We start from the raw sequence: 16,437 nt of genomic DNA, 5'->3' as shown, positions 1-16,437 counted from the left end.
AATTGTAAAATCTAAATGGGCATAGGTGAAGGGATAACGCAACTAGAAGGGAATAGGGGAAGATGACATTGGCAAGATGCCTGGTCATGTAAAAAAGGGGGTGGATGCCCAAGGGATTTAGGGCTTATATATAAACTCAAAAAGTGAATGAGAAGCTCATTCTTTGGTGTGTGGCAAAACTGGCTTCTTCTTCCTCTCTTCTTCTTCCCTTCTTGCTTGTGTGTGCTTGTGCTTGAGAGAGGGAGTGTGAGAGTGCGAGGGGGTGAGTGTGTGAGGGTGAGGGAGTGTGGTGGAGAAGCTCTCCATCTTCTCCTCTCTTCTTCTCTTCTCTTCTCTTGACCCGTGCTTGGCTATGGAGGATGGAACTCGAAGGAGGAGACATGAGGTTGCTTGAGCTTGCAACTAGGATCATGGAGCTACTGGAGTGCTCTAAGGAGGAGGCCACTCATTCGAGCATCAAGGTAAGCTCACTACACCCATGGGATCGGAGGCGCATCAGCTAAGTGAGAGATAGCCATTAGAGCTCACTTGAAATGCTTGAACAATAACTGATCCAAGGGTCTGGGCGGTTGAGCGTGAGCTCCCACTACATTTTGGTTCCATTGCCGAGACCATAGATTCAAGCTTGAGCACTTGTGCACTTCAAATCGTGCGTTGAAGTAGGGTTTCATCCTTGAACTGATGCTTAATTTAGGTAGGAGATTTCAGAGTTTAATCTTCAATGCAAGTAAGTATTTTGGGGTTTTAATGATTAGGCAAGTAGGATAAATCATTTCAATACTTAAATTGTGATTTTTGTTGCATTTAGAGTAGGATAGAATCGAGAGATCGAATCGAATTGCTTTAGGGTTATTGCTGTAAAGAGGCCCAAAATAGGGCAAAAACATGGTTGAAATCCATTGGCAAGGCATGAGCAACAGGGCAATGATCAGGCATTAGAACAAAGGGTTAAGACCCAAGGAAGTGGGGTGGAAGGCTCATTTTTAGCTTCTGCAACACACACACACACTCGCACACACACACACACACACACACACATACACACACAAAAGAGAGAGTCCAAGGCCAAAGCACAAATCGATCATCGCGTAGTATGGGTGTTTTCTAGCTGCATCAGGTATATATAAACCTTGCCTCTTGTCTGTTCTTGCTTCCTAGAAGTTTGTATGGCATGGCATCCCCAAAATCATGCCATCGATTTGATTTTTGTATCTACTGGAACCACGGCTGTCGGATTTAGACGCGACTGACAGAGTCCGATTCCCAGAATCAGACTCAGATAATCCAATTCTAGATAATCAGACGATCCAATTTTGGAAATCAGACCACTCAGACACCACCCAACCCATTCGAGCGTACACGTGGCTTGTCGATTCGAACAATCGGATGCCCAAAATTGAACAGCCTAGAAATCAGACACGTTGAAATCGGATGCAGACCACCCGCACTTGGCAAGAATCGGACCCTGTGAAATTGGACCAAAGGTGGATGGTGAAAATTGACCGATCCAGCGCATCCCGAGCAACACAGAGCACCTTTTGCAGCAAGAAAACCTCTTGCTAGTCTTCTAAACGCATCGGGCAGCTCATGGAGCCGATAAGATTTGACCGAGTTGAAAGATGCAATAGAGACCCTAGAGACCCTTGAGAGCGGCCACAGCAACTAAGCCTGGAAGCATACCTAGTCGAGAACATACAAGGGAGTGAGAGACTTGCATTCGTCATCCTGCACTCGCATCCCACAACTGTTTTCGACACTTGAAGTGCACTTAAAAAAACTGAAAGCCTGATTTCGCATAGTGCATGAAAAGAACACCATGCACACTCAAGAACACCACGCACATAAGTTGAGGTTTGTTTGTAATAAAGAAAGGAACATACCTAGAACTAATTAGCAGAATGAACCCACCAATAGGAGACAACCCTCAGACCTAGATGGGCCATCAAGAATCCCGATATGTAGGACCAAGAGAGAGACCCGATACATAGAGCTAGATGCATAGAAGGATCGACTCCATTGGAGGTGCATCACTGCTCGACCTGACCAACCACAGCAACAACTTGGTGGAGCAACATGTTGTAGATATGGCAAGAACTAGTGCGACTCACAGAAGTGATGAGCTTGACTTGGGAGATTTCCCAGTTGAAATCCAGAAAATGGTGAGTAAATATGATCTCCAAACCTAGATGGACCACCATGGTAGACCATCAGAGGACATCATCGCATACCTCAAGGAATAGAGGAGATTAGCACGTAGGGCATTGCAGAGTATCATAGCCTACAACCACGTGCAACAAGATAGGAGATTGTGACAAGAATCGAATAGGACCAAACACGGAGAGGGAGAGAGCGCTAGAGGTAGACTTAACACTGAACAAAGTGGCTCATTGACAATACATCAAGAGAGCAGAGTGCGGCAGTCTTAGCAACCTCGTTGCTTGCATGATTAGGAGTCATCCAAGCCTCTAAGAGCCAATCAAAGATCCCTACAATCGCAAAGTAGCTAGACAAATATCAACTGAGCAACGACCTGTATAGTTTCGTATAGCAATTCGAGTAGGTTTGTGAGGCTAATGGCCATATCGATCTTGCTCAATGCTCGCAAGCTCTCGGTCTGTGCCTAGGCGATAAGGGTAGGACATGGTACAAAAGCTTGGTGGACGTGGAAAAACACAACAACTTCAACAACCTCAAGAATCTCTTCATTAAGAGATTCTCTGAGATTGGGTACTTCGACAATCTCATAGTTTAGCTGATGAATGTCAAGCAAAAAGAGAAAGAGGACATTAGGGATTACGTTACTCTCATGCGGAGTCTCTATAAGAGAATCCCAACTAATGAAGGACCCACCAATAGAGTGGTCTCCACACTATTTATCAGCGAAATACGTAGTGAGGAACTCTACAAGGCCTTAGCAGGGAACTCGAGCCTGCAGAGAGACATACTAGCTAGGGTCTTTGAAGAGGCCATACGAGTGGATGACTGGATCAAGGAGAGAAGCTTCCAAAGCTCTAACCAAGACGAAGCTAATGCTAGATCCTTAGAAAGGGTCACAACATCTAGCGAACGGTCAGTCCCAAGTGCCAAAGATAAAGGGAAATTAATGACTAGAGTCAAGAGCTAGCAGATATGAAGATGCAGCTCGCTAGACTTCAATAGATGGTAAGGAGACATATGCGCCTAGATGTCCAATGTGTGCATTGCAATGAAAACCATCTCCCAACAAAGTGTCAAGACCTTCGATCTCGACCTTACGCCAATTGTAGTAGGTTTGGTCATGATGACATGCATTGTAGACTTCGAAGAAGACTTCCATACTAGCACTTGTACAACCAGCCATACCTAGGGAGTCGGCCACCAAAGTTTTTTGGAAGGGGAGCCTCATTGGCTCTTCTAGCACCTAATGATGCAAAGCCATCCATCCCCAGGATGGAAATAAACCCCATAGGCATACCTAGGCCGGCCCCCCGGACCTTTTGTAACCCACCCGTGAGCAATGCTCCAGTCCACTATGTGGAGGAGCCGAATGATGAAGAGACATATGTGAGCCCTTACGTCTCATATGATGAAGAGGGCAATCTGATCCTTATGGAGTACCGACCAGTGTCGGTGATGGCATTAGGCATAGGTAGAGGTAGAGGCCTAGGAGGGCAGACCCAAGAGCCGATTGTTGGACTTGCGGTCACCCGAGGCACATTTCATCGCGCTTCCCCAAGAGGGAGCAAGCTAACCAAGAAAAGGCTGACGTCGGATGTGCAGAGAGTATGAATCACACATCTATTTGCCGATTACCCTAGACGGAAACCATCCTCTAGTTTGGAAATCATGCCATTAGTGCCATTGGGACTCAGAGTTGAAACACTTGACTAAGAGGCTACACCCATCCCGTTGCATGTTATGATCCGCGAGGCAGGACCGGCATGTCACTACCAAGGCCTAGCAACCTAGACGTAGTCTCACTGGGAAAGAAAAGCCACAGGCAAAGGAAGAAGAAAAGTGAAGCAAAGCTCACACTTAAAACTAAGAGTGCCATGACATTATTTATAAGGAAGAAAGTCATGAACACAAAGCATAAACATCCACTTCGAAGACTGCAAAAAAAAAAAGTGCTAAGGCTGGGGAGTACCCCAATCCCAAAACGCCAACTCGAAGCCATAGATAAAGCCAAGGAGTGGGTGAGAGAAGCCCAAGACCACTTAAAGGATTCTGAGCGCATCTTAGAGGATGAAATCAATCATCTCTCTAGTGTGAGCATACCAGTTTCACCTATGCGAAGTGAAGCCAAGAGACGCCATTGCACCTCAAGCAACGCCGAATAGATAAAGCTTGAATGCCACAGGCCAGCAAGCTATCCAGAGCCATTGGCCAACCACCCCAATGACTTTGAGCTTAGGAGACCTACTTAAGTAGCATCCGATGTTGTGGCAAGAGTTGAAATAGTGGGTGGAAGGGCCACTTCAGTAAGAGGTAGTTGACTTGCACGACCACAATGTAGTGACACAGATATCGAGCTTGATGCTGTTCTCAGCGTCTAAGCCCTTACATGTCAACACTTTCTAGAAAGGCACAGATGCATGTAGTCTTGTCAGTCCTAGCACTAGGAGACGCAACAAGGAAAGGAATCATAGACACAGGGATCTGAGTCAGTGATCTTAGCCATGCGGTGCTCCAAGCTTGGCATGACCCACCTATGCTAGGTTTAATGTCATGCTGGCCAATGGGATGAAGGTCAAACCGTTTAGAGTGTTAAAAAATTGGCGATTGAAGATCGTCGTAGGAGACTAATTCTCAGTAGACTTCATCATCATGAAGGGAGTCGACTAAGATATCCTGCTAGGCCGACCCTAGATGCAAAATGCACGAGTCATAGAAGACTAGGGTAATGATATGATCTTCTTAGGAAATTGAATGAAAGTAGTGATTGTAGAAATGGACACTTGGAAGACTACGCCAATCAACCTTGACACCATCTTAGCTTTGCTAAAGGATGACACTCAGGTTAGAAAATCTTATGGGCCACTAACAAAGTATATCCCTTGCCTTGAGGATGAGCGTGATTGGATGCACATGCTAGCCACTATCGATCTACCATTCTCAGACAATGAGGAATATGAACAAGCTGCTAATGCAATCAGTGAGCCCAAGGACAAACCCTTAGCGCCACTATGCATGATGGCCAGAATCCCTAGTGAACATCCCACCCCTATTGCATTCCATATCCCAAAAAACAAGCGAGAGCTTCACAAGATCTTAGAGCACTTGGCGGACAAGCTGGCCGGCAACCCAGCCGCTAACCTCAAACCCCTCAAGGATCTCTTGGTCGAACCCAAGTGGAGTGGACCAAGGTGCACAATCTGAATTTGGTATACAATTGGGCCTTAGTCACCAATGAGAAAGAAATGGAGCATCGAAGCTTAAGAGGCGACAAGCAGTCATATGAGAACAATTTAGACCATTAGTATGAAGACTGCTACTCTATGAATGAGGACAGTGAAGAGGAGACCGACACCATAGAATAGGACACAGATGGTCAAGTGATTGAGTAGATTAGAGTAGAATCAAAGCCATATAGCACCAACACATCTAGAATTGAAAGAGGAGTCTTCAAAATCGAGTGTGATCGCACTTGGCTAGACCATGTAGGGGTGATAGACTATGAGCAAGTAGGGTTAGTTCTCCCACGTGCCATGCCCCTATTGAGAGCGGAGTCACTGCCAGAGCTACGAGCACTAGGAGACACTCCCTCTTCCAATGAAGATGGAGAGTTTGATTTTGAGTAAGAGGTAAGCTTAGATATTGACCCCAAGATACCTTGACCCCCTAGTGCAAAATGCACCAAGGGAGACCTACCGATCCACTTGAGACACCGATAGTTGAAGGAGAAAAGGAAGAGATAGACTAGGGAGTTAGAAGCTAGAGAACATAAAAAACTACAAGACCTACCAAAACAATTCATGAAATTCACGAAAGGCGATAGGGTAATGATCTTGCTGGGAGCCAAGTGACAAGGGCAAGCGAGCGAGCCGATAGAAGGACTTGCCAAAGTAAAAGAGGTTAATTTGGTTGAGGAAGGGGAGATGCCCTGACCGGTCTTTATAATCGATGACTTGAGCAAGAAGGAAGAAGCAAGACTCATTGCTCTCCTACAAGAGTACATAGACGTCTTCACTTGGTCACTCGACGAGTTGAAAGGATCCAAGTATAGTGACTCATAACATAGAGTACATAGACGTCTTCACTTGGTCACTCGACGAGTTGAAAGGAGTGGATCCAAGTACAGTGACTCATAACATCCCCATGACACCTGATGCAACACCGGTTAAGCAACGACCATATCCAATGAATCCCAATCATGCTCACGCGGTCAAGGAGGAGATAAACAAACTATTAAGAGCACGATTCATCTACCAAATTGAGCACACGGACTGGGTTTTGCCCATTATAGTCTTTTTCAAAGAGAACATAAAAATCAGAGTGTGAGTTAACTATAAGAAATTCAACACTGCCACGAAGAGAGACAACTATCTACTACCATACATGGAGCATATGCTTGAAAGAGTAGCTGGCAAGGAAGCCTACAGTTTCCTGGATGGCTTCTCAAGCTACAATGAAGTGCAAGTGCATCTTGATGATAGGCATAAGACCAAATTCACTACCGAGTGGGGTGTATTTGCCTACATAGTCATGCCCTTTGGATTGACTAGTGCACCAGCCACATTTCAATGGCTCATGTGTACCATCTTCAAGGACATGCTTCAGCAAGAGTTAGAAGTGTTTGTTGATGACCTATGTATTCACTCGAGTTGGAAGAACACCTAAACAAACTCAACACAGTCTTTGAATGATGGAGACTATATTGTCTCTCATTGGAACCCCCTTAAGTGCTAGTTCTGGGTGAAGCGTGGATGCATCTTAGGGCATGTGGTGTCCAAGAATGGCATTGCCACTGACTTCTTGAAAGTTGGGGTAATTGTTGACCTTCCACCACCAGCCAACTACAAGGGAGTTTAGTGCTTCCTAGGGCATACAAGATACTATTGATGATTTGTATTGAATGATGCATTAATCACTAGACCACTCTACAAATTGCTGATGATATTTGAATGGACCAAGGAATGCCAATGTGCTTACAAAGAATTGAAAAGGGATCTGACAACCACGCCAATATTACGAGTCTCGAATTGGACCATAACCTTCCATGTCCACATTGATGCCTTGAAGTTTGCCGACCGGTCTTTATAATCGATGACTTGAGCGAGAAGGAAGAAGCAAGACTCATTGCTCTCCTACAAGATACATAGACTTCTTCACTTGGTCACTCGACGAGTTGAAAGGAGTGGATCCAAGTATAGTGACTCATAACATCCCCATGACACTTGATGCAACACCGGTTAAGCATCGACCATATCCGATGAATCCCAATCATTCTCATGCAGTCAAGGAGGAGATAAACAAACTCTTAAGAGCAGGATTCATCTACCAAATTGAGCACATGGACTAGGTTTTGCCCATTGTAGTTGTTCTCAAAGAGAACATAAAAATCAGAGTGTGAGTTAACTATAAGAAATTCAATACTGCCATGAAGAGAGACAACTATCCATTGCTGTACATGGAGCATATGCTTGAAAGAGTAGCTGACAAGGAAGCCTACAGTTTCCTGGATGGCTTCTCAAGCTACAATGAAGTGCAAGTGCATCTTGATGATAGGCATAAGACCACATTCACTACCGAGTGGGGTGTCTTTGCCTACATAGTCATGCCCTTTGAATTGACTAGTGCACTAGCCACATTTCAATGGCTCATGTGTACCGTCTTCAAGGACATGCTTCAGCAGGAGTTAGAAGTGTTTGTTGATGACCTATGTATTCACTCTAGTTGGAAGAACACCTAAACAAACTCAGCATAGTCCTTGAACGATGGAGACTATATCGTCTCTCATTGGAACCCCCTTAAGTGCTAGTTCTGGGTGAAGCATGGATGCATCCTAGGGCATGTGGTGTCCAAGAATGGCATTACCACTGACTTCTCAAAAGTTAGGGTAATTGTTGACCTTCCACCACCAGCCAACTACAAGGGAGTTCAGTGCTTCCTAGGGCATACAAGATACTATCGACGATTTGTATTGAATGATGCATTAATCACTAGACCACTCTACAAATTGCTGATGATATTTGAACGGACCAAGGAATGCCAATGTGCATACAAAGAATTGAAAAGGGATCTGACAACCATGCCAATACTACGAGTCCCGAATTGGACCATAACCTTCCATGTCCACATTGACGCCTTGAAGTTTGCCGTGGGAGCAGTGTTGCGCTGGCCTAGTGAATACAATCTAGACTATCCCATGAGTTTCACTAGCAAACAACTCACAGACACTGAAATGAATTATTCCACTATGGAGAGAGAAGGTTTAGCCATGGTGCTGTTGATGTGAATAAATTTTAGCATTATTTATTGGCTACACCTTTGACTTTCTTTGTTGACCACTAATCTTTGCTCTATCTTGTTAATAAATGTTGTGCTACAAGACGCATTGCTCGATGGCTACTTCTGTTGTTAGAATTCGACTTCTCTATGGTTGCGTGCAAGGGAAAAAAACATCACATGACTGACCACATGTCTCGCATAACCATAGGAGAAGGCACTAGACAGGGTATCACCGATGATTTGCTAGATGCGCATCTCTTTAACATGTATGGTGAGTAAGATTTGTTTAGAGCCAACTTGATGCCATAATGTTGGGCAGATAACATAGTCCAAGTGCTTAAACATGGACTACTTGAAAGACTCTTAAAAAAGGCCCGACTTAGATGACTCATCCTTAAGATGTAGCTCTATTAGTTGATAGCAAGACAACTCTATAGGTTAGGGCAGGACGTCTTACTATGTAGATACGTGTGCGAGCATGAAATGCATGACATACTTGCAGAAGCACACATTAGAATTGCTAGAGGACACTTCATCAACGGAAACGCAATAACCCGCAAGGTGTTGCAGTCTCAACTATGGTGGCCTACACTTTTTTGAGACACAATGCGATTTGTAAAGCAGGTGATGAATGCCAATGGACCAAGGTACTTGTTTGCAAGAATAGGATGGAGTTGACCCCAATTATTGCAAGACAGCCTTTCAAAAAATGGAGAATTGACTTCATTGGGCCTATTAGTCCCATAGCATAATATTCGCAAGCCAAGTATCATAGTTGCTATCGACTACCTCACAAAGTTAGTAGAAGCATAAGCCACTAGAAAGAACAATACTAGAACCACAACTAAGTTCCTTGCAGGTGATCTCGTGATTTGGCTGCCCCATCGAGCTAGTTAGTGATCAAGGTATGAATTTCATAAGTGAAGTGATTGCTCACTTCATGTCTATCTTTCTGATCGTACATTGAAAATCCTCACCTTACTACCCTCAAGAGAATAGCCAGGTAGAATCTATGAATAAGATATTAGTGAATGTCTTGACCAAAGTTGTCTCGGCTTTGCACAACATTGGGATAATAAGCTAATGGTAGCCTTATGGACCTATCGAGCAGCCTATAAAATGGATGTAAGACAGACTCCCTTTTAGGTTGATCTATGGAACTAATGCCATTTTACCAGTAGAATTCTTTGTCCCTAGCTCGAGAGTAGCCACTCAAGAGAGATGGGATGGAAAGGAGGCATGGACAGAATGCCTATCAAAGACTTGACTTCTAGTTACCCATGCACTAATTTGCGAGAAAACGCAACGTAAGAGTTGGTTTGACAAGCATGTCAAGCAACGAGACTTCAATCAGGGTGACCTTGTGCTGCTATACTCAGTGAAAGGCCATAAGCAGAAGATGAAATTTAGGGTATTGGGCCTTTTCAAGTCCGCACCATCAGCCGAATCAACAAAGTAGAGCTCGAGACCCTAGATGGAGAGGGCATCAGCTTCTTCAATGGTAGTTGCATAAAGAAGTACTATCCTCCCATACATCCACTACATGAGTCTTCCATGATGCTAGAGTCCCCTGTGAAAATCTGAGTTGCCACAATTACAGAATTTGAAGATGAGTATGAAGAAGTAGTAGAATCTGCTTACCCTCGCATAACAGCCACTGCCCAACAAGCACATACTTTCAATGCATTGATCTATGGGGAATTGATTTCAACATCCTAACTCATGATCATTGGGCTCAAATCAGTCAACCATAACTACAGCCCACGAGCGCTAAACTCAGCTCTTTTGGACTCCAATCATATGCACTTTTAGGGAAGTGTAAAGTTGCAGCCTCTATCGAGTCTGAAAGTGTACCCATGATATTTTATGTGTTTCCAAACACAAAAGATGTGGCAAGGAATCGCTGCTAGGGTACACCTTTAAAAAACAGGTGCATTGCAACGTCGACTACAAGTCACAGTGCATTCATCTCTCCATCAACAATGTACGCATCGTGACAACTTTCAACAAAAGGGTAACGTGGCTCCATCCAAGACCGTGAAGCCACCCATAGAGGGACCCACCACCAAGTCTAAGGAGGGGGGTCATGACTTGTCACAATCCACCAAGCCTCAACGTCAGTAAACTACAGAGACAAAGAACAAAGCCTATGAACCCAAGTTCAAATGGGTACCTAAACATCAAGGACCACCAAAAAGAAGCAAGCAACCAGACCTCGCAAGGCTAGGAACTCATATTCGAAACCTTGGAACTAGAGAAGAAGCTTTAGGCATCGACAAACGATCAAGCCATGTTGGGTCCCCAAGACTTTATTGCAAGCACAAGGCTATTATGAGGGCAACACTTAGATATGGGTACCCAAACCCATGACTGCTAAGTGCATAACTCAAGCACAACCCTCAAGCTTGCCCACACAAGCCCGCATGACAAATCGGAAATCAAAATCTTGAGCAACTCATGCTGCTGAGCCCATAGAGTCCAAACCCGCTGATGGACCTAAAAACGGGCCGGCACTCGCTCATGCACTAGCCGGACCTCGTCACTATGCGCAAGACAACCCCTCGGCCTCGCGGCCAGGAGCGTCTATCAAAATCTCTGCCTTCCTAAACATTGCGTTTGTAATACGTTGTAGTCCAACTGATCCTAACCCAATAGTACTCCTCAGAGGGAGTCCCTTTCACATAGCCAAAAGGCTCGAATCACATACACATGGGGTTCCTCCTACGGCTGAATGCCGTCAACCCTCTGCGACTCTCCTACACCTTGGGGATTGGCCCCTCGATGCGTCGCTCAACATTTAGACATTTCGCACAAACGTCGCTCAAGGTACCAAATAAACGTGTCCAGGAATGTACCATTGTCCTTACTTGATTTCCCCTTCAGGATCCCACGACTAGCCTACAGCATGGGTATCTCACTGCCTCTCAACGTAGGTCGTGTCCCAAAACCAATTGCAATGCATGTCCAGGAGCTGATCACTGATACTTTTAAATTCTCTAAATGATCATGCAAAGAGGTGAATGCCTAATGCTCAAACATTTTAAAAAAACCAGCAGCGTGCAAGTGCAAAACATCTCTTTCATGCTTTTCTTTCTAACCGCTTTGTGCTTCGTTGCATGGGCTTAGCACCGAGGTGATCCTCGTGCTACTAAGCTCTTGATCTTAATTATCATCCGTCCTAAATGCTATGCATAGAAATCAGCAACTTTCCCATCATCTCACACGGCATTTAGACATATTTCAACTTCTCTACCCTTCCCCGTTTAAATAGTGCAGCGTTGGATAGGTGTATAGGGTATTTCACCATCATTTTATGTGAAAAAACTAGAAAAAGACACACTAGAACAAGAAGATGGGGTTGAACTGAGGCAAATCCTGATGCTTCAGTCCCCACAACCATTCACCAACATTATTCTTATTTATCCTTATTTTTCGGAACCCAAAATACATTTTTCCCATATTTTTCATGGTTTTTCCCTATTTTCCCTTATTTTCCTGCATTATTTAATTGCTGGAAATTCAAAACAGGTTATGGGCTGTGGCCCTTAGTTCCTTCTTGCAGAAAAATGAAAGTTTAGTTGATGTTCCTATCCATTTTTCCATTTTCATACCAAAACCCCTCATTTTCCCTTGTTTTTCATGCTTTACGTGTTTTATCATATTATTTTGAACCACAAAATGCATATTTTTCTGATTTTTTGATCGTGACCAGCAAGAACTCATAGAAAACAACATCATGAACAATTATTATCCCACATGAACACCATTTCATCCATCAAAAGCCATAAAAACTCAAATTTCCTTTGAAAATTTTAAATTACCGCTTATTTGCGTGTTTCGGGTTTTGTATCCATGGCTGTAGATTTGGAAAACAGCAACACTTCATGTCCAGCAACATCAAAAATCACCATTCTCAGCCCGTGTAGCAATCCGATCCATGCCGGACAAGCCTCCATCATTCTTTCTTCTTCCTTCTTCTTCCCACATGAATTGCCTCTTAGAAGAGAGAGAGGGAGGAGAGAGAAAGACTGAAATCAGAATTCTCCAAAGAGGGCATCATTGCGCGAGCGAAGGGCGGCGATAGAGTCAGGATACGGAGGGAAATGAGGGGCCATTGTCAAACAGGGGGGTTGTTTGCAGGCAGGGAGGAGCATGATCAACATCATGGCGCATTTTTCGGCGCCTTCCTGCTCACGCCCTCCCCACGATTTGTTGCATCTCTTCTCTCCAAAGTTTCATGTGACATTTAAATTTTGGGCTCCCAAAGGTCACTTGCCCATTTTGGCCAAATTTTGTCCACCGCTTCAAATCTTGACCGGTTTCTTGGCCATTTCCCCGTCCGGACTCGGAATCGAGCTCTGAAAAATCCTGGGCGTCCGGCTTAGCATCCTGCATTGGCCAGTAGCTCGTGTCAACCCGCACGATTGTCTGAAAAATTATGAAAAATCAACAAGTGTCGCTCGGGCGCCTTTAAAGCACTTTGGCGCTTAAAATCGTCCTAGATCGAGCCGCCGCCTTTGACAGTGAATATTTTTTCCTTGATATTCATAATTTTTAGCTATTTTTAAGCACTTCCCGTCTGCTAAATTCCGCTCTCATTGGCGACCACGGGATAGGGCGACTCAGCCCGTCGAATCCACGAACATATCTGCACATAAACAACCAAAGAAGCATCAAACTGATACAAAACAATTATCATCATAAAACTCAGCACAATGCTCCCCCCACCCCTGGCAGAACCAAGGCATAACATCCACAAGGAGGAGGCCTAGCATCATTTAATAGAAGATCCGAAGTGAGTCACTAACCAGCTGCTCCAACACAGCCAAACAAAAAAAACCTATCAAAGAGGTTGCCCTAAATGGTAGTCTGCACTACTTACCAACTAAAGACAACACCACTAGGAGCTCCTACAAGGCGAGGACTCCTATAGCCTGATCAAAGAATATTTTCATTCAGTGTATTTCTTCTTTTGGGATTTGTATTGGATGAACATACTTGGGCATGTAAAAAGGAGGGAGCTGAGCGTAGTGACCCAAGGAGATCAGGGCATCGGCCTCAGGACCTGTCTCGGCACCCAAGAACCTACCAAGCCCTTGCAAGGCGACACTTAATCCTTTTCTAACGCTCACTTTTATTTTCGCTCCAACCTTCCTTGTTTTGTCAATTTTCTCCAGCAAGAAGCCACCCCTAGGAAGACAAGGTATCGGCCCCGGGTCTGACTCGTCCCCAGGAACCTACCAGGCCCTCGCAAGGCAATGATCAACTGCTTATATCTTTTCATTTCTTTTCTTTTCATTGATAGGGGTTAGAACCCCTTTTTACACACCTTCGTATTTATATTCATCTTTTAGGATATTCAGGATTTCTTGACATCATTATTATTATATTCTAGCAGGCTTCTCTAACTGCCTCACTACTAACAGGAACTCCAAGAACGGCTGCCCAGCAGGCTAGCAGAACAGAGCCACTAGGACTTCCTTCTAAAACAGGTCTTTCAATGTCCAACAATGTCTTTACAGGAGGCAATGACTACTCCGACCTCCCTCAAACATACTCAACCTAAACCTGGGACTTCATGCCTTGGTTGCCGGTCCCCTAAAAAAATGTCCCCTCAACAAGTACAAATACACATATAACAGGAAAGAAAGGTACTCGTAAAGGAGAGGTATCACCTGGATTGGCCACAAGAAGCTTCCATCGCAGTAAAGGCTCCTCCAAATTCCACGAACCACGAAATCTGTCCAGCACAACACTAAAACAAAACCTAATGAAACGCACCCGCACTAGACAGGGAAATGGCCCTCTTGGCCTAATGAAATCAGACATGACTTTGCTACAAAACTGTATCGGCCCTCTTGGCCTAATGAAATCAAACACTACTATGCATAACATCCTCCTGGAAACAACTATGATAAACAACAAAGCATACTATTTCCAGGGGAACAGGGCTTGTAGCCCTAAACTAGGTGCAGTAGATTATGACCTATCCCTCTTGCGTATATCGCAAGAGGTGTTCGTATCACATGTCGTCGAATCAGTCTATGGGTCTGAGATAATAAAGGCAGATGAGTCTCGCTTACCCTCTGCATCACCCAAATCAACCATCGTCTGCCAAAAAGGGCATGGTCAGAAAGCATACCCCACAAACGACCAGGTCCTGTCTCACCATCAATAGATATATCGGGACAAGGGCCACAATTAAAGAAGAGGTCCTCTTCATACGCAAGATTAGCCAATGAATCGGCAAACTGATTCCAATTTCGTGGAATCAGCTGAAAAGACACTCTATCAAATTCGTCTAGCAGGGCTATGGCAGTGTGATGGTACATACAAAGGATCGGGTTCTGCACCATGTACGTCCCATTGAGTTGATTTAAAACCAACTGAGAGTCCCCTTTCACCAACAACTGGCGGATACCACCCTTTTTTGCAACATTCAAACCCATGATCAGGGCTTTGTATTCTGCCATATTATTAGTAAAATTCGCCCCGAGATAAGCAGTTAACTTCATGACAATGCGTCGTCGGGGGTCTCGGATGACAACTCCTACACTTCCTTTTTTGCATGCACCCCTGGACGCCCCATCAAAATACAAGGTGTACGTCCATAAAGGGTTTACATATCCTGCCATCCGGAACTCTACTCGTAATTATGGTAATTGAAATTCAGCATATTCAACGGGTGGACTGTAGGCTCCATCCCTCCATCATCATTGAATTCAACAGGGATGCTCGTCAAAATTTGTAGGCAGTGATGGCAGAAGACCTTGATTTCCCAAATAAATGTCCCGCCTTCTTGCTCAATCACCTTGTATCCTTTGCTCCACCAAATGAGCTTTCCCTGATGATACCTCTGTTCTAAATATGGGTGTTCTAAATAAGGGATCAGACGACCCATCAACCTCTATCACGATTTCCTTGCAGATGTTTGATCGATCTTGCCTAGACCTGCAAGGCAGTCATAGCATTAGTACAATCAGAAGTAATAAGGTTTAATCTTATTAAGATTAACCTTATTTTTAAATTCTATCCCCTCAAGGTCAGCTAACAACACTGTGGATTTATTCTTTCCTATCCTAACGATCTTATAAGGCCCATCCCATTTGGGTTCTAGCTTGCCTGGGAATAATTCACGTCGTGCGTCATAATACAGAACAAGCTGTCCTTTCTTGAAGGTGTATTTCTTGGCTTTGAGGTCGTGTAGCTTCTTCATTCGGCGCTTCGCCACTTCTTGGTGCAATAAGCTTTGCAACTTAAGCTCATCTAAATGTGCCAGTGTCGTCAAGCGCTCAAAAAGTGCGTCTTCATCACTCAAAGAATGATTGATGGCAAACCGAATAGTCGGCAGCTCGATTTCTAGAGGCAAGACACACTCCTCCCCATATACTAACTTGAACGGGGTATGCCCAGTGGCTCGTTTGAAAGTCGTATTATAGGCCCACACTGCCACGTATAACTTTTTATCCCAATCCCGTTTCTTTTCCGACACAGTTTTGGACAGGATACCCACAAGCTGCTTGTTGGTACTTTCAACTTGCCCATTGGCTTGTGGATTATATGGGGTTGTCTTGTTATGCTTGATGTTCCACAACTCTGTCAAACCTTTGATCACCTTATTCAGGAAATGGGTTCCGCGGTCCGACACTAATTCTTTCGGCGGACCAAACCGGCATATTATCTGCTCTAAAAGGAAACTAGCAGTTTCTTTAGCATCGTCTTTCCTTGTTGCTCGTGCTTCTGACCACTTTGTGAAGTAGTCAGTTGCTACAATGATGTATCGCTTTTGCGTAGTCGATGACGGAGTAATAGGACCCACAAAGTCTATTCCCCACTTCTCAAATGGAAGTATCGCCATAATAGGGGTGAGTGGTCGTTTCCTATTCTCTCGACTATCATGTCGTTGGCAAATATCGCATCGCTTAACATACGCAAACGCATCCTGGAAGATGGCAGGCCACCAATAACCTGCTCTTAAAGCCTTCTGTGCTGTAAGCCGTCCAGCAA

This window comes from Lygodium microphyllum, chromosome 19 (assembly GCF_053477565.2).
Source record: "Lygodium microphyllum isolate KBCC chromosome 19, Lygodium_microphyllum_v1.1.10, whole genome shotgun sequence".
In the NCBI taxonomy this organism is placed as follows: Eukaryota; Viridiplantae; Streptophyta; class Polypodiopsida; order Schizaeales; family Lygodiaceae; genus Lygodium; species Lygodium microphyllum.
The sequence above is the reverse complement of the archived record's forward strand: the minus strand, read 5'-3'. Positions refer to the sequence as shown.